The sequence below is a fragment of the Callorhinchus milii genome, unplaced genomic scaffold, assembly GCF_018977255.1.
Source record: "Callorhinchus milii isolate IMCB2004 unplaced genomic scaffold, IMCB_Cmil_1.0 Scaffold171, whole genome shotgun sequence".
In the NCBI taxonomy this organism is placed as follows: Eukaryota; Metazoa; Chordata; class Chondrichthyes; order Chimaeriformes; family Callorhinchidae; genus Callorhinchus; species Callorhinchus milii.
In genome coordinates this window covers 45,487-69,154 of record NW_024704912.1, presented here as the reverse complement: position 1 = coordinate 69,154, position 23,668 = coordinate 45,487, and the positions used below count along the sequence as shown (strand labels likewise).

Sequence of the window (23,668 nt, the reverse complement as noted above, 5' to 3'; positions counted from 1 at the left end):
AAAGCGGCTTATCATATGTGGGAATATATAGCAGCAGCCAAATAATCTAAAGTCGTGTTTCTTAATGTGGTGGGATTAAACCAGAAGACCTGTAGAAACATCCACGTAAACAGGGGGAGAACATGCAAACTCCAAATATACAGGCGTCAGCGTCGGGGATCAAACCCATGGTCTCCTGAAAACCAGGCTAGGGAGTTAACATCTCGCCACCGCAGCGAGAGGGAACGATTCTGGTTAGAATGCCACTGCCGCCCCAATCACAAATTAGTCTAATTACTCATGACAAGAACATAACTTTGTTATTCACTTAATTTGGCTAAATTAAGGCTCCAAGATTTTAAAAAATGCTAGTTTTAACGCCAAGTGACAAAATATGTCTCTATAGAAGGGCAAATGAAAAAGTGTCCCCGGCGAGTGTGAGGATGTAAAAGGTCCCTTGCAAGGATTGCAGACGCATTTCTCCATCTCTTTGTGTGGCCCGTTTGATCATACACGGGGTTACACCATACTCAAAGAGTTTCATATGGATACTTCATATCATCATGTGATGGCATTATCACCATTGGACAATTGGAATATAAATGGAATATAAATGAGCAAAATACAAATTCTAGAAAATGTATTCTTCCAAATAAGTGAACCTTTGCAATTGTTGTTTACCTGTACTCATTACTTAAAGCAAGTTAATGTTCCACAGCAATATATGACTAAAATGAAATAAGCAACAACATGTTTGACAACAATTGTCATCTAAAACGCATACCTAAAACAATACAATACATGTGGTATAGCATGGCTATAACAATACAATATATGTGTAGTATAGCATGGCGATAATAACACAATATATATGGTATTGCATGGCTATACGACAATATATATGGTATTGCATAGCTATAACAATACAATATGGGGACACATTGGTAATATTGACTACTGCCAACAAGTGGTGTGTTGCAATAAACACAGAACCTCACATGTTCATCCAGCTTCATCAGTGAACATTTTTTTTTTCACCTGTTGTTAAAACTTATCCAGACTAGGACCTTGAGACTTAGTAACCCTTTGTACAGAAGACCTAAGAAGCATAGTTGTTTGGGTATGTCTCTGTTTTGTTAATCAAATATACATATTATGATCTACGACACTGGTAGCACAATAGCCCATGTTAGAAAATAATTATTTTTAAAGATTCACACTATAGCAGAAAACATGAATGGCCGATTACCTGGGTGGATTTCTGCCTGGCTGAGTGCCATGCTCCCAAGTGCGCATGCACGGTGTTGACGTCAACGCAAATGAAAAAATAAAGCCAGATAATAAGACAAATCAACTGTCTTCTAACTGGCTCAAGGCAAGGGCCTACAGTGAGGGAAAAAGTATTTAATCCCCTGCTGATTTTGTACGTTTGCCCACTGACAAAGAAATGATCAGTCTATCATTTTAATGGTAGGTTTATTTGAACAGTGAGAGACAGAATAACAACAACAAAATCCAGAAAAACGCATGTAAAAAATGTTATAAATTGATTTGCATTTTAATGAGGGAAATAAGTATTTGACCCCTCTCAATCAGAAAGATTTCTGGCTCCCAGGTGTTTTTATACAGGTAACGAGTTGAGATTAGGAGCACACTCTTAAAGGGAGTGCTCCTAATCTCAGCTTGTTACCTATATAAAAGATACCTATTCACAGAAGCAATCAATCAATCAATCAGATTCCAAACTCTCCACCATGGCCAAGAGCAAAGAGTTCTCCAAGGATGTCAGGGACAGGATTGTAGACCTACACAAGGCTGGAATGGGCTACAAGACCATCGCCAAGCAGCTTGGTGAGAAGGTGACAACAGTTGGTGCGATTATTCGCAAATGGAAGAAACACAAAAGAACTGTCAATCTCCCTCGGCCTAGGGCTCCATGCAAGATCTCTCCTCGTGGAGTTGCAATGATCATGAGAACGGTGAGGAATCAGCCCAGAACTACACGGGAGGATCTTGTCAATGATCTCAAGGCATCTGGGACCATAGTCACCAAGAAAACAGTTGGTAACACACTACGCCGTGAAGGACTGAAATCCTGCAGCGCCCGCAAGGTCCCCCTGCTCAAGAAAGCACATATACATGCCCGTCTGAAGTTTGCCAATGAACATCTGAATGATTCAGAGGACAACTGGGTGAAAGTGTTGTGGTCAGATGAGACCAAAATGGAGCTCTTTGGCATCAACTCAACTCGCCGTGTTTGGAGGAGGAGGAATGCTGCCTATGACCCCAAGAACACCATCCCCACTGTCAAACATGGAGGTGGAAACATTATGCTTTGGGGGTGTTTTTCTGCTACGGGAACAGGATAACTTCACCGCATCAAAGGGCCATGGACGGGGCCATGTACCGTCAAATCTTGGGTGAGAACCTCTTTCCCTCAGCCAGGGCATTGAAAATGGGTCATGGATGGGTATTCCAGCATGACAATGACCCAAAATACACGGCCAAGGCAACAAAGGAGTAGCTCAAGAAGAAGCACATTAAGGTCCTGGAGTGGTCTAGCCAGTCTCCAGACCTTAATCCCATAGAAAAGCTGTGGAGGGAGTTGAAGGTTCGAGTTGCCAAACGACAGCCTCGAAACCTTAATGACTTGGAGAAGATCTGCAAAGAGGAGTGGGACAAAATCCCTCCTGAGATGTGTGCAAACCTGGTGGCCAACTACAATTACAATACTTCTTCACTGAAAATCTAAGCAATTGTGTTTGTCTAATTTGTAAAGAGACGGTTGCCTTGTTTAAGGATTTCAACGTAAAGAGACACTACGAGACTAAACATGCTACAACATACGACAAGCTAACAGGGAGTGACTGCGCTGAAAAAGTGAAGCAACTCCAAGCTGCTCTGGCATCGCAACAGCGATTCTTCACGTGGGCCTGTGAGTCAAAGGAAAACATCACCAAAGCCAGCTACGAAGTGGCCATGTTAATAGCTAAACATGGCAAACCTTTTACTGAAGGTGCGTTTATCAAAGACTGTGTCATGAAAATGGTGGAGAACATTTGCCCCGAGAAGAAGCAAGAATTTATGAATGTTTGCCTGGCACGCAACACTGTGGCACGGAGAGTTGAGGACATATCGTCAGATATTCAGAGACAACTGGGGGACAGGGGAGTGGCTTTTGATTATTTCTCATTAGCCTGCGATGAAAGCACCGATGCATCTGACACTGCACAACTACTTATTTTTTTAAGAGGAGTTGATGACAACATGAACGTGACAGAGGAGCTGCTTGACCTCAAAAGCCTTAAAGGGCAAACCAGAGGAACAGATTCATTCGTTTCTGTTTGTGAAGCTGTTGATGATATGAAACTACCATGGAGTAAAGTTTCTGGGATCATTACCGATGGTGCGCCTGCCATGGCTGGTGAGCGAAGTGGATTGTCCACACTGATCTGCAATAAAGTCAGCGAAGAAGCAGGTAACGCTATTAAACTTCACTGTATCATTCACCAGCAGGCTCTCTGCGCCAAACATCTCAAATTTGACGATGTTATGAAACCAGTGGCAAAGGCAATCAATTCTATTCGCTCTAAAGCTCTATACCATCGACAGTTTCAGCAGTTCTTGCGTGACATCCAGGCTGAATACGGTGACGTAATATATCACAACGATGTGAGGTGGCTAAGTCGGGGGTCCGCACTGCAGCGATTTTTCTCTCTCAAAGAGGAAATTGGACATTTTTTGGGTGAGAAGGGACAACCAATGGAAGAACTGTCCGATCCTGTATGGCTGTCAAATCTGGCTTTTTTGGTTGACATAACGAAGCATTTGAATGCGCTGAATGTTAATCTTCAAGGAAAAGATGCACTGGTGAGCCAGCTATACGCTCACATCAAGGCCTTTGGAACCAAACTGCAACTTTTCCAAAGACACTTGTCCCAAACAGAGCCCTGCACTGCGCACTTCCCAGCTTTGAAAGAGGTCATTGACAGTTTCCCACAGGACAACATCGGTGCGCAAATGAAGAGTTATGCAACAGCTATCGCATCTCTTTCTGTTGAATTTAACAAATGCTTTCGGGACTTTGCAGTTATTGAAAAGGACATGTTGCTTTTCTCTTCTCCCTTCTCCGTGGACCCTGATGATGCTCCTCCACAGCTGCAGCTGGAGCTCATTGAGCTGCAGTGTGATGATGAGTGCCGCGGAAAACACCAGCAGTGTTCTCTTATTGACTTTTACCGGCAGCTGGACAAAAGCAGGTTTCCAGAAATGCGGTCATTCGCTAAGAAAATGCTGAGCTTATTCGGCTCCACATATTTGTGTGAGCAAACATTCTCAGTCATGAACTTAAACAAGAACCAATTGAGGTCAAGGATGAGTGACTCCCACTTGCGTGACATTTTACGCATCTTAACCACTGCCCTCAAGCCAGACCTGGTCTCTTTACTGAAATCTAGATCTCAGTATCACCCTTCTCATTAGTGTCAGCAAGTTATCTGTTCCTTGATCAATCTGAAATTTAGTGTTTTGAACGGTAACATCTGTCACTATTAACAGTGAAAAGCCTAAAGTACACTAATGCACTTGGACTTATGTAAATGCTTTATCGATTCAGAAATGTTGGATAATTCACTCATGTTGTGTTGTATTCTCTCTATTAATAATAATTCGCTAGCTTTGTGTAGTATTTTGTTAGCTTTAGAAGACTTTATCTGATGTGTTATTTTAACTGCGTTTGGTATTACCTTCGAATCTCTGCACCTTTTGAGGAACGCCAATGAAGATATCAGTTTAATCCGCTTAATGCTTACTTCTTATGGAGAGGCGAATTTTTTAAACAAAGGGAGGGAGCAGCAATGGGCTCTCCTTTATCTCCTGCTATAGCAAATTTGTACATGGAAAACTTTGAAACCAGAGCACTTGCCTCGAGCACATTAAAACCATCCTTTTGGTTTAGATATGTGGATGACACTTTGGTTGTCTGGCCACATGGTAAAGATACACTTAACGATTTTCTAAATCATCTCAATGCACAAAACCCGGCCATTCAGTTCACCATGGAAATGGAGGTGAATAACACACTCCCGTTCCTGGATATTTTACTTGGGCATGGCCTAAATGGTAAAATAACACACAGCGTTTACAGAAAGCAAACGCACACTGATGCCTATCTGAATGCACATTCGCATCATCACCCAGCTCAGAAATCCTCTCTTATCAAGACGCTCATACATCGGGCTAAAACAGTGTCAGATGGTGAAAGTCTAGTGAGAGAGATTAAACATGTTAAAGAAGCACTAAGACAGAATGGCTACAATAATGCTCAAATTAACAGAGCACTAAATGCCAAATCACGATCGCAAAGCAACACTGCTGAAAGCGATCAGATTATTAAAACAATAAAAATACCATTTATCTCAGGAGTAACTGACAAATTAGCCCGTGTTTTGCAAAAGCAAAACATTACAGTAAGATTTGGTACAGTACACAAAATTCAACAACTAGTAACGTGCACTAAAGACGAATTACCTAAATTATCAACAGAAGGTGTATATCGGATTAATTGTGTATGTGGCAGATGCTATATTGGACAGACAGGGCGTAACGTTAGTGTAAGACTAAAAGAACACCAGAGAAATATTAAACTATCGCAAACACAACTGTCGGCAGTGGCAGAACATGCATGCCAACAGGGACACTCAATTGATTTTGACAACGTTGAAGTGTTGTGTAAAACTAGTTACTACTGGCAAAGACTAATTAGAGAATCCATTGAAATTGAGAAAAACAGAAATAACTTTAATCGCTCAGACAGCTACAGGCTTAGTGCGGCCTGGAAGCGTATTATTAAATAAGATACATTACAAATCCTTATAAGGGAAACAAACACTAACTGATTACTAATGTAGCATAATCACAATAAAACACATTCCAAATGATTACTAATCTACAACTCGCATCGTAACAATAGCCTGATTACTAATCAAGTATATAATTACAATAACCCCCCCTCAAATCTTTGCACCTGATGAGTTAATGAGTTAATGATGACGTCACCCTGCTGCTGCTCTATATAAGAACGGGAGACACAGCAGAGCCTCACCATTCTGGCGAATTGCCCGATGAGGGGGAAACTGCCCTGGCTTGCCAGGGGAGACACCAGGAGCATCGAGGTGATCCTTCCAGCCCGTCCGGATCTCAAGTGAGACCTAGCCACCAGCCCCGAGGCCTGCGAGGGCCCTGACCGTGTGGCCAGGGATGACCACGCTGCCAAGAAGCGGGGACTGCTGGAGAATGGAGACGGAAATCGCAACAGACGAAGAGGGGAAACGGCGAGAGTCAAGGACCACGAGGGCCACCCGAGTTGCTGAAGGAGACCGGGATGACCGAGCCGCCCAGCTTATGCTCGCAGCAGATGAAAAGGAAGCAGGGAGAGCGCCAAGAGAAATGAATGCCACCTGCAGGTTAAGAACCACTGCTCTATTCCATACCCAAACACTTTCCTCTCCCTCCTCCTTTATGCTGGCTTTTCTTAGCGACTGTGGCCTAGTTTTCTGACTCGTGAGCAGTGTACCTTTGCTGTATAAAAATGTAACCTTTACACCTGGGCTTAATATCTCACGGGATGTTGTCTGGGTATTCTAACCCCTCACACACACACCCAAATCTGAGCGCTGGACAGCTTTGGCTGCAATGGATAACAACGTAAGAACATTCTAATTTAGATGCAGTTAACTTGGTATTTGAAAATGCTGGGAAATTACCTGCAAATAAATTGGGATTTACACATTGCAATTCCCAAAAACTTGGTAGGACCCTCTTGAAATAGAGTTGAGATTCATTGAGATTCTTGGGTGAACAAGCGTACAATTTGTTCAGCACGCAACAGCACTGCCCATTATACTACGCCAGAGGTGCGGATCAAATACATCAAGCAACTCCATTTGTGCCATCGCATCAGTTACTGTGTTTTACCAGTAGCTTTTCAAATACCGCAGGAAACAGTGAGAAACACTCATTTTGGCAGTCAATGGTAATAAGTAATAAATAATGGTCTCTAGCAAGGGTGACTATACAGTAGCCTGCAAAATCGCATCTACGATTAGCACGGCTACGTACGATGCAAAAGATCAACACACATACATAGAGATGCGTTGATTCCCATTCGGCACACCGGGGTGAGTGTAGCAGCTACTCGTAGTCGCAGGAGTCACGTGACAACATTACATACAACATATACAAGTTGAAAAATAAGATTTTTGACACTTTCAATTGACACTTATTTTGAGCTAAAAGAATCAACCTGAATGAATGAATGAATCAGTGCACCATTGCACCCTAAGTTGGTGCGGAGTGGCACTGCGCTGGCCAGGCTGATCGCGATCGTGCACCAGCTTATCCAATTGATTTGCATGGGTGGTGAGGCGAGGAGGATGCGTGTTACTCGTATTCCCAATGTGGAGGCGCTTGCTACGGGGTGGCTGGTTGAGAAAGGTGCGATTTCGCACAGAATCCCAGGCACACCGCTGAGTTGCAAATTAACCGGCGATAATCAGATAATTAGTGCTGGAAGCTGTGCACAATTGTGCTCAACCTTAGCCTAATGCAGAGTAAATTATTTTCAACGGCATCGTGCCCAATTAACAAAATAGCCTACATTAGGAGCGAGGTTGGCACATGGCAAGGATTGACTTCGCGCTGGCTTATTATAATCAATGATGTTTTTTCCGATGGAAATATGAGGAAAATGCTGAAACAATATAACAAAAAATGCTCTGATAATATGTGCATTGTCTTTTAAACTGATTGATCCACACCAGAGACAGCTTTCTTTTTTTGCATGTTCACCACAAGTACGTGTGGTTAATGCAGACAGGATTCTATTGAATAAGGATTCTGTTCGGTGTTTTAACATCTTGACACCTGTTTTATTGCAAGAAAGGGTAAAACCTATTGTTATATTTTAATACTGGCAAGAAAGGTCCCATATTATGCTGAAAAATGTTCTAAGAAATAATTATTCACAGGAAGATGTGAATAATTATTTTAACTGTGGTCTTGCAAATTGAAGATATTATTTAGTACATGGACCACTGATACAGTGTGCACAAAGTTGACAGTTTAGATCTATCCATCAGCTGATAATTTTTACGAGGGATTTTAACAACGTGAGCTGTCTCCTGTCATGAAAAATTGAATCCCGATGGCATCATCCGCATCTGCTGTTGTAGAGCATTATGGATAAACCATAAATAACCAGAACTCGTTTCTGTGTCCCACTTTCAAAACGTGTTAGTCCATCGGCCTATTGGCTTTTAATGCCAGCTTTACCCAGCAGCATTTGTTTAAGCAAGCAAACTCTGCACGGGTTCCAACCTTTTGGTTTTCATCAGCAGATTCTGCAGATGAGACAAAAACACGTTTTATAAATATTTGGCAGTGTTTTAGCCTCAAACCAAATTGAAATATTAAGAATAGCAAGGGACAGTATATTCTATAACCTATGACAAATTCGAAATTTATAAACTGATTTATTAAAAGTGTTAATTAATTAATTAATTATTTCTTTTGTTGAACCGCGAACAACTATGCATCAACCAATTAAAAAGTTAGAGTCAATGTGTGCAGGTGACTGCATCGAGAGGCATTTCAATCTCATGGCCACGTCTCCTGGATAATTCATCCACTCGGGTCTGCATATATCGCAGTCTGGGCAGTGATGAAGGAGGCCGAGGTCAAAACTCAGATACACTACGATTACAAATGATGGTTCAGCCAATCAGGATTGATTGCTTTAAGCAGGGTTCAACACACCGAACTTTGCTTCATATGAGCCATGATTGAGGCCCTTTCTGTTCGTTAATTTCCTTCTCGTCTTAAGATAATTACAATTATTACAGATTTTGATTCGGTTATTCTAAGCTGGAGTGCTTTAATTATTGCAAATTACTGGCCTTAAAAAGTAGCTACATGAATTTTGTATTATCGCTGACAGATTTTCTTTTTTCATAAAGCCACTTTAACTAAATATATAGGAGCAGTAACATAGTGCTTAATGCACTTGTGCTATAAACTTGGAAACCTGAGTTAAATTATAATCAGCCAACAGTGGCGGGTAATATCTAAACTGATTCTGGACGCCCCTTCACCACGTGCAATGATCCAGTGTAGTGAAGTATGGTAAAAAAAATCCCATAATTCACAAGATGCGTGAAAGTCTTTATCCAGGTATGTTTTGACAAAGGGCTGAAAACAAAATGTTACATTTTTTTACAATAGTTAGTATTTTACCAATAAATAAAAAAAATTCCTCCCCGCAAAAACATTTATAACCTTGTCACATGTAACCCATAGGCGATAACAGTACGCAAATAAAATGAAAATGCTTATAACAAATGTAATATATTATCAGGTAATGCTTAATTACATTTGAACACTTATGCTAGGAGAAGGTTACATTGCAATGTTTGGGCAATTCATTTATTTAAGCCATGTGGCAGGGATTCAGGAATATATAGAGAATACTGAAAAGTATAGATTTGTGAACCCACTTGCTGTACTGCTATCTCGTTGCCACTCTGCACCCTGTCAGGTTTGGGAGTGTCACCCAAAATACACTTCGCACTATAATACACGACTATATTTCACATCAGTAGCAATACAGTGTGTTGACAGTTGCGTTGTTTAGAATATAATTGTCGACTCAACAGTTGGAATCTCAACACAACACATGCAGCAATGATGCATGACTCTGGTTGACGTTGGACTACTTGTTTTTCGGCATCACGTGGACATCAGGGAATAAAAGACAACTTAAGAATGTGGTGTTGAGAGATGATGCCACTTTGTCATTCATTGTTTCTGAACTCTCAATGCAAAAACAGTCCAAGTTATAATGCAGCATTCATTCAACAGTTTGTACTTGTGGAATTGTGAATCTTTCCCGTGGGCTTTTCTATTTATAAATTATTTAAGGACTTGCAGTTCTCTGGTGCACACACTTCTTCAATTTCGTCTCTGTGTTAAAAAACGTAGCACTTTTAAAAAGTATACATAATTGTTTTCAGTGGCTCTGGTGGCCAAATTCATTGATCATAAAATATACACCCAGTGTCTAAGTTATTAAGTGTTACTTATGAGGCTTAATCCACTCCATTGGGCACTTAAAACCCATATGACCATGCTGGTAGGCACAGTAGCTGTCTCACTTACCCTAATTTTTACTGGGTACAGAGCACTTTGTACAGTCATGAAGGGAATTGGGGCATTTAATAGGTTGTTTGCATTCCCGTGGGCTCATAAAACTACAGCTTTTGATCTCGGTGGGAATTATTGTCCTGAATACTGCATGTATATTTTAGCGCAGAAAGGTGATATAGTACCATCTGATGTCAAGTGAATAAATCCATCAGATCATCGCATTGCATTAATGGAGACAACAATGGGACAAGTGCATTGCCAGTACCCTGTAAGGTATATGAGGAGTGCTTGGGTAAGTCTGCATATTCTACTCAAGTGTGGTGCTTGCAGCAGAGTTTAGAATTTGTAATTGAAGGTACGGAAGTGACTCCCAGTGACCTTCACGTGCTGTCACGGTGAGATGAGCAAATTTCAATTCCAACGAAGCAGTGAAGTCACGCGAGAAGCAAGACAAAAACGGTCTTGCGATCAAGGCTTTAGACAACGGTTTGGGGGCCGGGTACATGGCACTCGAAAGGAATTGTCCTGAATACTAACAATGGCATCAAGTTGCATCAGCAGTTTTAGGTGGCTATCCTGCAAGATTCGTGTAAGCATTGCATGGAGTGACGCTCTCTGATGTGAGGTTATTTTTTATTGTTATGAAACTATACATCTCTGATGTAAACGCAGATCTAAGTGAACAAGAGACATGTGTCAAAGTATTATTACTGGTTTTGTCTGAGTTAATTGTTACCTTTGGGAGATACAATTGATAATTGATGGCGAATGGAAAATATGCTTTTAATGTAGGCACTGCATCAGAATGTTTTGCCACTTACTTTTCATGAGTGGGATATTCTGCACATAGTACCTGGAGAAAACCCACACACACACAAGGGAATACGATTTCCACCCGTAAAATGGGATTGCCTTACGGCACTGCGTAAGCGATAATCCAACAGTCACACAGTAGGTAAGGTCCTGCTCCACGAGCCCAGTTACCTGGGTTTTATTTTGCAGCTATGATTAATATCTGTGGTCCTGTATGTATGTTGAACTTATTTCGCACCATGCGACGCCAAGCATGCTAATCGGAGGTGCGGGTCAAAACCAGTCCAACTCTTCACCAATGGTTAACTGTGCAGTATGGTGAAATATGGCTCAAAAACTCCATGACCGACATGGCATGGGGAAACCCTTAATTCAGCAGATGATTGACTATTATTTTATCGCTTTTGTACGAGTAAGTGAACACGAGTGTGCACGCATGAGAGTGCATCTATAGAAGCATTATCCACGGCTCAGAGAATGCATAATTGATCTGTGCATGCCCAGTGAGCATGGACATGTACCTCATGAACCTCACATTATGCACGCTATGCGTGTGTGTGTACATACAGGGAGCGGTTGCATAATCATTAACACACTGTGCTACAAACCCGGCAGATGGAGTTCGATTCCTAGTCACATCCCAACATCAATGGTTGTTATCCGAACCAGTCTTGGACCTCCTATAGGTCCACCCTTCCCTGCCCTCTCCCCTTTCTACAAGTAATTGGTACAGTGTGTAAACATCAGCATTGGGAGACAAAGGTGGCCTGGCATGGTGTTGGCCACACCATGGCCTCGTGCACCATGCCGGCCTTCGTAGTTGCTCGCTCGCCTTCTGACTGTTGTTGTCACTACACCGGCGGCGGGGTGGTTGGCGGTGCGGGATCTTTGCGCATCCAGGCCTGGGAGTGCTGGCGAAAGTGATCCAGGAGGCCTCCCAGCGCAGGTGGCAGATGACCGCGCGATGCGTGGAGAACATGAACGACGAGGAATACCGGCCCTGCTCGAGGACCTGGACTCCCGCAAGCAGCACAACATCGTGCTGGACTGCGAGCCCGAGCGCCTGGATGCCATCATGTCTCAGGTCCAATTGAACGAGTGGTCTGGTTGCGTATGGCGCGAAAGAAATTTCCACCTGCGCGTGTGCGTACGTGCATTGTCACTGGGGTTGCCGGCTGTTGCTGGGTGTCCCAGGATCGTTCTCCATCTGAGGTGAGCTACCCCTGGGAAATCTGCGAGGCTTCCTATCCATCCTCCTGTGTTTACAAGGTGTAAGGACCCATGGCCCTGGATAGGCCACAGAATGTTGATGGAGAGTGGAAAGCGGTGCCGAGTTGGTCTGTGAGGCTTGGCACATCTCGGGACGTTATTGTGTAGGAAGCTGAAGTGCATACAGTGATAGTTTATTTCATTTTTTATGGAGAGTAGGATTTCCACTTACTTGTCCGTGGTTCTAAACTACTATGAACTGAATATTATTTGACCAGGTAAGGCCCACCAAGCTACGTAGCTCTTTTTCAGAATATACCTGGCCACAAATGATATCTCAACTAAGTGGCTCATGATATGGAAATGTATAGCAGTAATATACTCTAAACGCATATTTATAATTTGGAGGGAAAAACTGGAGACCCAGAGAAAAATCGACGCGATCATGGGGAGAGAGACACGCAAACTCCAAATAAAGAGGTGTCATGGTCGGGATCCAACCTACGATATCCTGTATACCGGGCGAGGTAGTTAATATCTCGCCACCGTGGCGCCTTCGAATTGTCCTCTGGGGTACTGTAGCTGTCCTGGGAATTCCTACGCATTATTAATCCAGTGGTTGTCCGTTACATTTAGTTCTCCCCCCTTCTGTTCTTAGGAGCTATCCTCCTCCCCATACTGTGTCGCAGTTATTTGTGCCTCAAAGGAGGTGACTCCATGGGTCAGCACTGCCTGCACAGGAGCAATGGCCGATTGTAATGTTATAACGTATATTCAGAAGATGCATTGAGTTATATTTAGAATAGAAAATCTGCACAGTATGAAGGCTCTTTCTCAGGAGGGTCCTTCATTGGATGTTTGGTTAGTTTGGTTCTATTAGTAGGCGTTTGGGAGAACGTGAGAGTACCTCGAGAAAACCTCAACCCTCGTGGATACCTCAGAGTTCTACACTTGCTGTACGACCATCTTCTGGCTGCCTCACAGTCCATCAGGATGGGAGTCTCAAAGCACACAACGACCTTGGCATGGACTACCGGAATATGCAGCTCTCCTTGGGCCGTATTGTTCTAACGATCGTGTATATGCAGCACTTAGCACGCTGAGGCACAATCTTTGCTGCCTGGGTATGACTCATATCCAGGTACAACATCGACAGCATTTGACATTTAAACCTGGTCTGGACCTCTCCTTTGGTAACTCAGACTAAAATGACTACATTGCACCATCAGTCAACATCAACAAGACAGAGGCTAAATAGGGTGAGTGAACGTGTTGTGTGTAAGTCTCAGTGGGGTTGTTTGCGCTGTACGTAGTTTTTCATTGAATACGATTACGAAGGAGGCGATTTATATTGAGCAGTTTAACACGTTGTAGTAGGCTTTCAGGACCAATATTATCCATAAGGGGTTTTTGGTTAGATCGGAAACATATAAATGTGTCGTTAAACCCGCCACCACCCGACAGCCAATTATTAAGGTTTATCACGTAAATAAAAACCTCTTATGGATTATATTGAGCACTTTCTGTCCATTGCTGAGTTGTGCAAATAAAAAAATCCGCATGTACGAATTAGCTCTAGTGTAACAAAAACAGATCTGCAATAAAGTTTTGACTTAAGCACAAAGAGAGTTCAGCTTTTAAACGAAGGGACAATTAGGGACAAAGTGTGCTGAGAAGTCTTTTACACAATTAACCACTCGTCGGCTTCGTGCCATTTTACTTGGCAGATTAATCGATGTTTTTTAGTGGTTGCTTTAACTGTTTTTTTTCGTGGTTGCTTTAACTGGTTTGTGGCCCTATAAGTCTCATGCCTGTATTCTTGCCTTAATGTATTTATTTAATTAATAACCACCCTGATTGATGTAACGATTCTCTTCCTGCAGGCTGTTAGTGTGGGCAAGCATGTGCGTGGCTTCCATTACATCCTGGCTCATCTGGTAAGTGTGCAATAGCTCCGGCACGATATCAAATTTGGTGAGCGTTTAAATGTGACTGAATCTCAGAACGCTGTGCACAAAAGGAGAATGCTCAAATTGGCAGCCTGTATAGACATTCGTCACTAATAACTGTAAACATTTATCACATATACACGCCTCTGTGTGTTGCGAATTTGAGTAGCAATGTGTGATGCAGTTGCATTACTGATGCTGCTGTATACAAACTCAATTTAATAATTAAGAGCAATTTTCATTGGATGTATGGTGGGCTCTAAGTGGCTACAGGACAGAAAGGGAGAAGAGATGGCAGTATGTCAATGATGAGTGACCGTAACCATCAGCAGGCTAGTGAAAGTTTTAAGGCGACACTTTACCAGGGAAAGAGAGAGAGTTAGGTTCGAGAAACAATGAAGAAAGCAGCGATCGATGACGAGAAGAGAAGAGCGTGGCTGTGGTGGTGGGGACACGCCTTGAGGAGAGATCTTGAGAACGTGGGAAGCAGAGTTCTGCAGACGGACGTGCAAGGCACTATACGAGATGGGAGCGCAGAGATGAAATGGAGAGCACATTGATACAAAGCAGCGGGAAGCCACAGAAGGAGGAGCAGAGCCACTGTATACATGGAAGCGGAGAACTATCTCACAAATTGTTTTTTTGTTTTACCAGGTAAGGCCCACTGAGCTATATAACTCTTTTTCAGAAGCGACCTGGCCACAAATGTCAGCTCTACAAGGTGGCTTGCCATGTGGAAATTTATAGCTGCCAAATGTGGAGGGAAAAATCGGAGGACCCGCACAAAGATCGATGTGACGATGGGAAAACGTGAAAATACTCTTTGTTTTTTTCGGGAAAGTCACGTAGGTATACAGGCGTCAGGGTCAGGATGGGGCCACGACCTCATGTATACCAGGCGAGGCAGTTAACATCTCGCTACCATGGTGCCCCAGAATAAGGAACAACCAGATGGATTGTTACGCTGCAAGACCACAAAGGATGGTGAAGTTGCATTCAGGAGTTGATAAGATAAAGGGGGAAAGATTATGTTACGGATAATTAAATAAATTTACTTTTACTCCAAATTTGCACGTAAAAATATTATTCATCGAATGATTTTAAGGCAGGGTTCGAATCTGTTGACAATCTTGCGCTAGTGGTGGAACGTATCCTCTGTTCGGCAAATACAACCACTGCTTCATGTGATTAGGTTGGCCCTGACTGAAATGTTAGCTTGCTACCTTCCAAATGCGAGTCAGGGGCTCTTATCACAGCACCACCTGGCCACGTTTCACAGATAATTCTGCACAAATATCGTAGCTCGCGGCACAGGTTTGTAAGACACCCTTGTATTGAGTTAATTCACTTTGGCAGCGTGTTACGGCAGCTCAGTAACTAAAATGTGCTTTAAGTTATGGACTTAATCAATAAAATATATGTAACGTCACGCGTACTGCACCTCTGAGTGATGAAATTAGATTTTTTTTTAAAATAAACTTATTTGCATAATGCTAATTTTGGTCAATTAAGGTTGAACAAAATGTCACCTTAGCTTATATTAACACATTAAGTTATTCTTTGGCACATAATAGAAAATATTAATTTAAACTTCATATACAAAGCACGAGAAATGAATTCAGCTGAGCAAATGTGAGTATTTTTTTTATTCTGATGCAAATTAAAGGACGTCATTAGACAAGCATGGGGTTTCACTTTCGATGGAAAATATTTTTTGTGGCTTGGAATACTTTTCCCATTATGGATATTTACTTGTAATTACTCAATCATAATGGCCTTCATCACGTCACTGGAAAATACGAAATAGCAGCAATAGCCAACCAGCTACGATTTTTTCTTAGATTTGTATTTTACCAGGTAAGGCCCACTGAACTATACAGCTCTTTTTCAGAAGCAACCTGGACACAAATGATAGCTCAACGAAGTGGCTTATTACGTGGAAATTTAGAGCTGCAGCACACGATGTTGATTATAAATGTGGATGGAAATACGAAGGACCCGGATAAAATTCACACGACCACGGGCAGAACACACAGGCGTCAGGCTCGGGATCTAAGGCACGACCTCCTGTATGCCAGGCGAGGTTTAACAGGATTCAGATTTTAATATGCCTGTATAAGGTGTGATGACAACTATAATTTGGTAAATAAATATTCTCAAGCTGTGAGCTCATCCCGTCCAATGATCCCTCCAGTGGTCTGTATAATAAGCACCACCGTGTGAGTGCCACTTGGCGTGAAGTCACTATGGTATATGTTGCTTTGGAATCGAATTGCCATCGGAATCAGAAATTCCAACATTGACCATCATCAATGGAAATGAGAAAATAAACACAGGCACACAGATAGTTGTTTTGAATTCTAAATAGTTTACGAGTCAAGTTACTGTAGGTTGAATTCTTTGACAATATTTGTATATATGTCAGTGGCACAATGCTATGTGCTCTGCAATGCGAACCTAGCCACTCAAGTTAAATTCTGGGCCATGGATAATGTTAGAGGGAGTTGGCGAAAAAGTGAGTTAAAGGTTGTATTAGTGGGAATGCTATTAAGTAGCTTATTATAATTCTCAATATGCTGGCGTGAGTAGTTAGGTTTATGCTGAGATATTTATATATATCTAAACTACCGTGGTACTAAATGTTACACGGTAATTTTTATTATACACCATTGCAATGCAGCCCCAACGGCAGTTTCGCCCAGCGCTAAATATAAACGTTTAATATGTTCAATCACATTGGCGTGCAATGCTGTGGCATTAAATCATCACACGTATTAAGGTGATAAAATGTTTTATGTTCCTTGTCTTAGTAAATTTAGTCGAGACTTTGATTTCAGCATCAGCTGTAACTGACTGCCGCGTTACACTTGTGGTGTCATCACAATGTGGGACGTTACCCTCTCAAAGGTGTGAACGGGATCATAAAACAAGTCCATAATTTTGACAGCAGATGTACATAAACAACGAATGACGGGCACATCACACCTTGTAGAGGAACGTCTGAGACGAGTGCAAGTGTAACGAGGTAAAACATTTTAATTTACCGCGTAGCACACCGCCTCACCTTCTTCTCTAAAGATCCTGCAAATGAAATTACATTTGCAGTGTCGAGAGGAAATTTCCGCAGGCTTTATTTCCTTGAGGCTGCGTTTATTTTTTTGTCACGGCCGCGTTGACATAGTTACGATCCTGCAAGAGCGAACCGAATCAAATAATCCAGTGGCGTTGTCTGTTTCATAGAGAGCGACCTCGGGCTACAGAAGATGTTACGTCCTTCGATTGGATCGCGCAGTGTAATTTTTTTATCCGTTGTTTGTGGCGCAATCCTCCCTCGGCAAATTAATATGAAATCGACAGCTTTCACACTCGACGGAGCAGCAGCAAAGAGAGAGACAGAGTGTGTGTGTGAACATTATGGGACTATCTGGCGTGCGTGAAAACGCCTGGTTTCTATATTTATTAAAGCGGAGCTTTTGCTCGTTATCGCGAGCCGTGCCACCTGTGCTTAATTTTTGTTTTGATGTAGTGTCGCATCATGCCGCCAGATCTATGCTGGCAATCCGATGTTATATGTACTGAACAAAAAAACACTTTTGAGTGGTATGTTTTATTCTTTTTATAGGCTGTATTTTTTTTTGTTTCAGAAAAGCCGCCACAAGCCCATTTTTATGTTGAGCAGATTATTTTCAATTAAAACGTTTATTCCTCTTCATTACTCGCGAACAATTATTCGGACATCTCAGTTGTGATAATCTTTTGAAAATGCTCTGAAAAGGAAAATATTTAAAGCATTCACAGTGGTACAACAACTCGTTTGCACCCTTTGCTTAGAGCAAATGTTTGGTGCTTGACCAAGCAATGACGATCAGTTATGGATATAATAATAATAGCAATAATATAACAATAATGCACAGGCATTTGTCTATCCACTGCGGGAAAAAATCCTCCCCGTGCCGTGTCAGTCACGGGCTTGTTTGACCATACTTTACCACACTCTTCAATGTGGGTTTTTGCAAGCTGGGTGCCACGCCTTGGCTGGTAATCAAACTCGGGCCCCTGGTTTCATAGCACAGCGTGCCAATCGCTGAACCACCGGTGCCCCATTTTTGTTACAAGCTTCGTATTCATTCAGTCAAAGGAATTGCCGACCTCAAGACCATGCTGTTTAACGCTGACCTCATGAACAGAGTTGACGATTGTTATTTCCAATAATTCCTCGAAAATTAAACGGGGTTTTTCACACGTTTCGTGTCACGATTGTAAATTTCGAACGATTGTACATTTTTGTAATAGTACTCAAATACAATTAGAAGTTTTGATGTTATAAAGCATCTATATGCAACATCTCCAGACCAATTTGAGACAACACATTTTCTGGATGTATTTTTATGATTGCTGAGCACAGGCTCAAAGATCTGAAACGCCAAGTGGTCAATAGCAATCAGCACTGTTTGAATGTGTAAAAATAAGATCATCTCCGATTTATAGGCTTTATAATTTAGATATATGATCCAATAAAATGTATTTCTGAAGGTGAGAACCAGGACATTGCTACGAACGTGACCTTTAGTTACCATGTGGAGCTGTTTCAATTACCAGGACATTCACCATTGTACACACAAGTGACTCCGTTTGATGGCGCTTATTAATTTAATTACAAGTTAATTGTTTTTGTTGAAATATATTTTGCTTATTAAATTATCTGATCTCGATTTTAATCAACTTCGTTTTTTGGCGGTTTTTTTTCAATCTAACTATGCAATAATGTATGCAATTGGAAAAATAAAACGAAATCACAATGAATACCCTGTATTGTCAGAGGGGATGATGGCCAATAACACTCGTTATGAAGTGCTTGCCACAAATTAACTACAATATCTTGCTTATCTCGTCAAACAGCATAAACCATAATCACACGAACTCCGATTATTCTCGCAGTAGTGGCTTTTGGCTGGCCATCATACATCGGATGCGCTTCTGCGGCCGTCTGGAATGCTCTTCCTTCGATATTAGAAAGCTTACCAGAGTTACGCACTTTAAATCTAGATTTAAAACTCATTTCTTTATAACTGCTTTTTGTGTTCAGTTTGTTATCCTTCCCTCGCACCTCCGATTAGCACAGTTGTCTACATAAACACATATAATAACAGTCGCAGCCAAGGAATGGAACGTGTCCGAGAGAACATCTAGCGAGGAGATAGAGCGATGGAATCGTTCGTGTGCAGGTGTTGGGTGGATTGTTGTTACATCGCAAGATCGTGAGAGGTGGCGGCATCTTGGCCACGCCTTCATCCAGCAGTGGATAAACCACGGTTGATGATGATGCTGATTTTAAACTTAAACTGTTCTACTCTTGATAACTAAGCTGTGCACACATCATTCCTTCCATGAATTAGGCAACATTCAACTACCTTTCATCAAATACAACATGTAACCACACACCCCTGCAGAGCAGAGTGATACTTTGTTGGAGGACATAGAGAGGGCATTGCTTAATCAGACTTCCCATGGCCGAATACTAACACATGGCAGCGTGCCAAAAGCGCGGGGGAATGTAATGGTAACTTTTCTTTTTCTGCCAGAGCAGCGGTTTTGATGGTTTCGTGTTGGCCCGGATTGTGTCGCTTCGCAGGGCTTCACGGACATCGACCTGGAGAAGTTTCAGTATGGTGGCGCAAACGTCTCGGGCTTCCAGATCGTGGACTACGAGGACCCGGCGGTGTCGCGCTTCATGAAGCAGTGGAACCAGCAGGATGAGCGAGAGTACCCAGGCTCCGAGAGTCGCATTCTCAAGGTGCCCCAACATAATCGTTATCATCATTAATTTCCAATCATCATCAATCGTCAATGTATCCGTTCATGATCCGTCCTTCGGTCACTCATTCGTCCATCCGCTCATAATCCACATATCCATCCATCGTCATGTTTCATTCTCCCAACAATGGGCGCTACCGCGATGTAAAGGTTAGCAGCACACTGGACCTACAGTCCGGAGATTACGAGCCCAATTCGATCTCCCTGCACAATAGTTGAAACAATGGGGACGTTTTTCAAATGGCCCTGCCTCTCTCCACCCAGCAGCATAAATGGGTGCACCACAGTTCGTCGATCTGCAGGTCGCGTGTGATGGGATGAAGTGCGGGCACTCTCACATCTTCCAAGACGTCTGACCAGAGTGGAAGAGAAGGACAAACACTTTCTATAGGGGTTCTCTAGAGCTCCCTCCAGCAGAGGCCCTTCTGCCAGCAGTAGAGTGAGAGAGAAATGTCAGGGCTGTGCATGTACCTGCACCTAATTAACGTCGACCCAAAATGAATTATTAATCCGCTATCCACGGTCATGCATTTTAAATGGACTGCTAAATCCTGCCTCCGTCCTTTTGTGATTGACTAAAGCAGGTGAGCAGGTGTGCGCAGTCACCCACCAGAGGGGCGCGGGAGGGTGTTTCGCAGCCCCCTCGAGTCAAGCGTCTTGCCCAATGCAGTCTCTGATGTGTAAAACGGCTCATATATCTTTACATGCGGACGGAAGAAGAACGGTGCTCACGAAATCGATCGGCCAGCTCTTGTCAGTCTTTCATTCTACGGACCCCTACACATTTAATCTTAATTTTGAGCTTTCGTGACTGCAGGAATTACTCTTTGGTTCTTTCGGTAAAGTCACGTATAAAGATAAAATAATAAATTAAATAATATCATACGACGTTTCGATTGCAACACAAGCAATCATCACCAGGTATAAATGAAATAGCAACACAAATCTAACCAGAAAACTATAGACAGACATATAAGCAGACAGATATCACCAAGATACATAGAGAGAGAGAGCAACACATAGGCACACATAGAGAGAGCGTCTCTGTGACGAGGCCTTAAATAAAGAGAGGGGGCGGGGGCGGAGAGAGGGAGGGGTTAGAGAAAAAATTATCATGTCAATGGGTAGGACGACGGGTGGTAAAGTACGCAAGCTTGAAAATTAGGAGAACGGGAGAAAGACACATTAAATTAAATAACCTAGCAAAATATCGAAATGTAATGTAATGCAACACAGAGAGTCGGTCAACACACAATTAACGCATAGCCTGGTCGATTACGTATTTCAAAGATTGTTAAGTTAGAATTTAAGTGTGAAAATTCCAAGGAGAGACAAAACACAAAACACGAGGAATGGAGACACACAGACAGAGCAGAACATAAGAACAACAAAAAACGAGTGGAGACAGAAAAAGTACACTAAATACACAGGCAGAGAGACATTCGCGACTGCCCCAATGGGTGTCTGGAACTTCGCTTTTGATCTTCTTTGGGCCACCTGAGAGTGACCGCGGTGCCTGATTTGGCAGCCGCACTGCAGCTCACTCTTGCACGATCGGCGATTTTCCCGCATTCTCACATGTGCCTGTCCCTGATCGTATTCCCTCTCTTGGCTGCCGTTCTGTCTACTAATTTAAGACCAGAAGGTGGATTGCTTCACTAGTCTGGCAAATGGCCCGATGATGCTGGATGTAATTACCAGCAAAACGTCACGGAACTCAAATTTTAAATGTTGTGGATTTACACACCGGTGGGTTGAAGTAGTATCTAATTGGCCCGTTGTTTACGTGACAAACCTTACTGGCTGTGTCAGGTGGTGGAGGGTTACGACACATTTATACTTACACGATATAACCCAAAAACCGTTATTATGAATAACATCGGTTGCAAAAGCCTACGTGTTAAACTACTCATTTGTTATTTTTTTATTCTTTAGGTTGAGTACGTTAATTTATGCTTCCTGTAAGTTTGTGTCAATTGTGATGTGTGTGTATGAGTTACACTGCCATGGTTTTGGCTACCTTCCCATTGCAGCACACACATTTAACTCCCATTGTGAGCACTGGCGAAAGTGCATGAATTTTGTTAATTTTGTTTCTCACAGATGTTGTCAAAAGAGCGCTATCAGTGTCACATCATGAGACAAAGTATCCACTGGGATCTCTCACATGGTAGTGCTTGCCTTTATGTTAGAGAACAGCCCACGGAAGCAGATATTACAGAGCTACCTCTGATATACCTTCAAGTGACCTCATTTATATATCAGTTTGACACGTAGGCTTTCATGATCAATAGTATCCATAATAGAGGTTTTTTGGGTTAGATCTGGCTGTCGCCTGATGATGCTGGTTGTAATTACTGTCGTGGGTTTACTCTTCAACACACCAGTGTGCTGTACTAGTAACGAATTGACATGTTTTATTTACGTGACAAATCTCACTAATTGGCTGTGTCGGGTGGTGGCAGGTTTAACGACACATTTATATTTACACGATCTAACCCTAAAAAAATATATTATGGAAATTTGGAAGAATTCAGCTTTTCAAGGTGAACCGTGGAAGCGTTTTAAGGAATCTCAAGCTCAGATCGCCATTTCAAAGAACTCTAAAACTGATAACGTCCAGAATATTTATACCTTCGTTCCACCTCCAATTAACGTAGTGGCAACTGGCCGAATAGACTTCGGTTAACTGTCAATTTTAGCCTAGTCCCTGTTAGTTTTGCGTCGGTATGGTCCGGGCTCAGACCACGGGGTAATCGATGGATGCAGAAAGACTTCGTTTTTTGCACCTCTAGCATGCAAGACTGGACACCCACGTATGCTGCGAACATTATTTAGCCAGCCAGCTTCCTATTTAAGCACCAAAACGTACTACGGTTAGCACAACTAGATAGTCTTCTGCGCTTAGCCAACGATCGTAACATCAACTGTTACCAACCTTAAGGAAGTGCCAGGACTTGGCTGGCACGAGCAAAAACTAAGTGACGTCAAGGAGGTGCTTACGCATTCAGAGGTGCACGGGAGAGGCAGCTCTAATTGCGAGAAGACCGTCACTCGAGATTTCGACGTAACAAGCAGAGAGTAGAAGCCAACCGTTAACCCCGTAATAGTCAAAGGCCCCCATGATCAAAGCAATTCAACTCGCACGGGATCAGTTCTTTTCGGGATGTTCGCTATTGGGATCCAAGGCAGATCTACATGAAAGTATGACAGCTACCCACCGTTGCAAAGACGGAAAAAACATACCACCATGGAGCGGGTTCCTGTTTTAACCACGAGGGGTTGGGGTCCAGAATGCCTCCATAGCAATGGCCAGAGGTTATTTTGGGAACCGTACCGTAGAGATCGTAATGTATTCGAAATATTCGCAATATGGAGACAAATCCAGTGTAGGCTAAGATGTGCCTCACGAGTCCCTCTGCAACTGGACGGGCCTATGAATTGTTCCGTACTCTGAGGGATGAGTAAATGAGCACGTCACGCTCAGCGCTTGACTGCTCCAGTGAGTTGAGTTAATGATAGTTTAAATATCCCCACGTCACCATGCGAAACTTAATAACACAAATACCAAGCGGAAGACACCAGAGGGAGGTCCTTACCTTTTGCGCTCATAAAATCAGATTGGCGCTTCACGATTCAGCATCTACGGGTGGTGACACTAGAAAGTGCTTGAAATAGCCCGGCCTGCAGTATGGCTCACCGTT

At 42.6% G+C, this 23,668-nt stretch overlaps 1 pseudogene; it reads left to right on the top strand.

The window, feature by feature from the left end:
- Nucleotides 1-23,668, top strand: part of LOC121851865 — a 34,915-nt pseudogene that overhangs the window by 11,077 nt on the left and 170 nt on the right.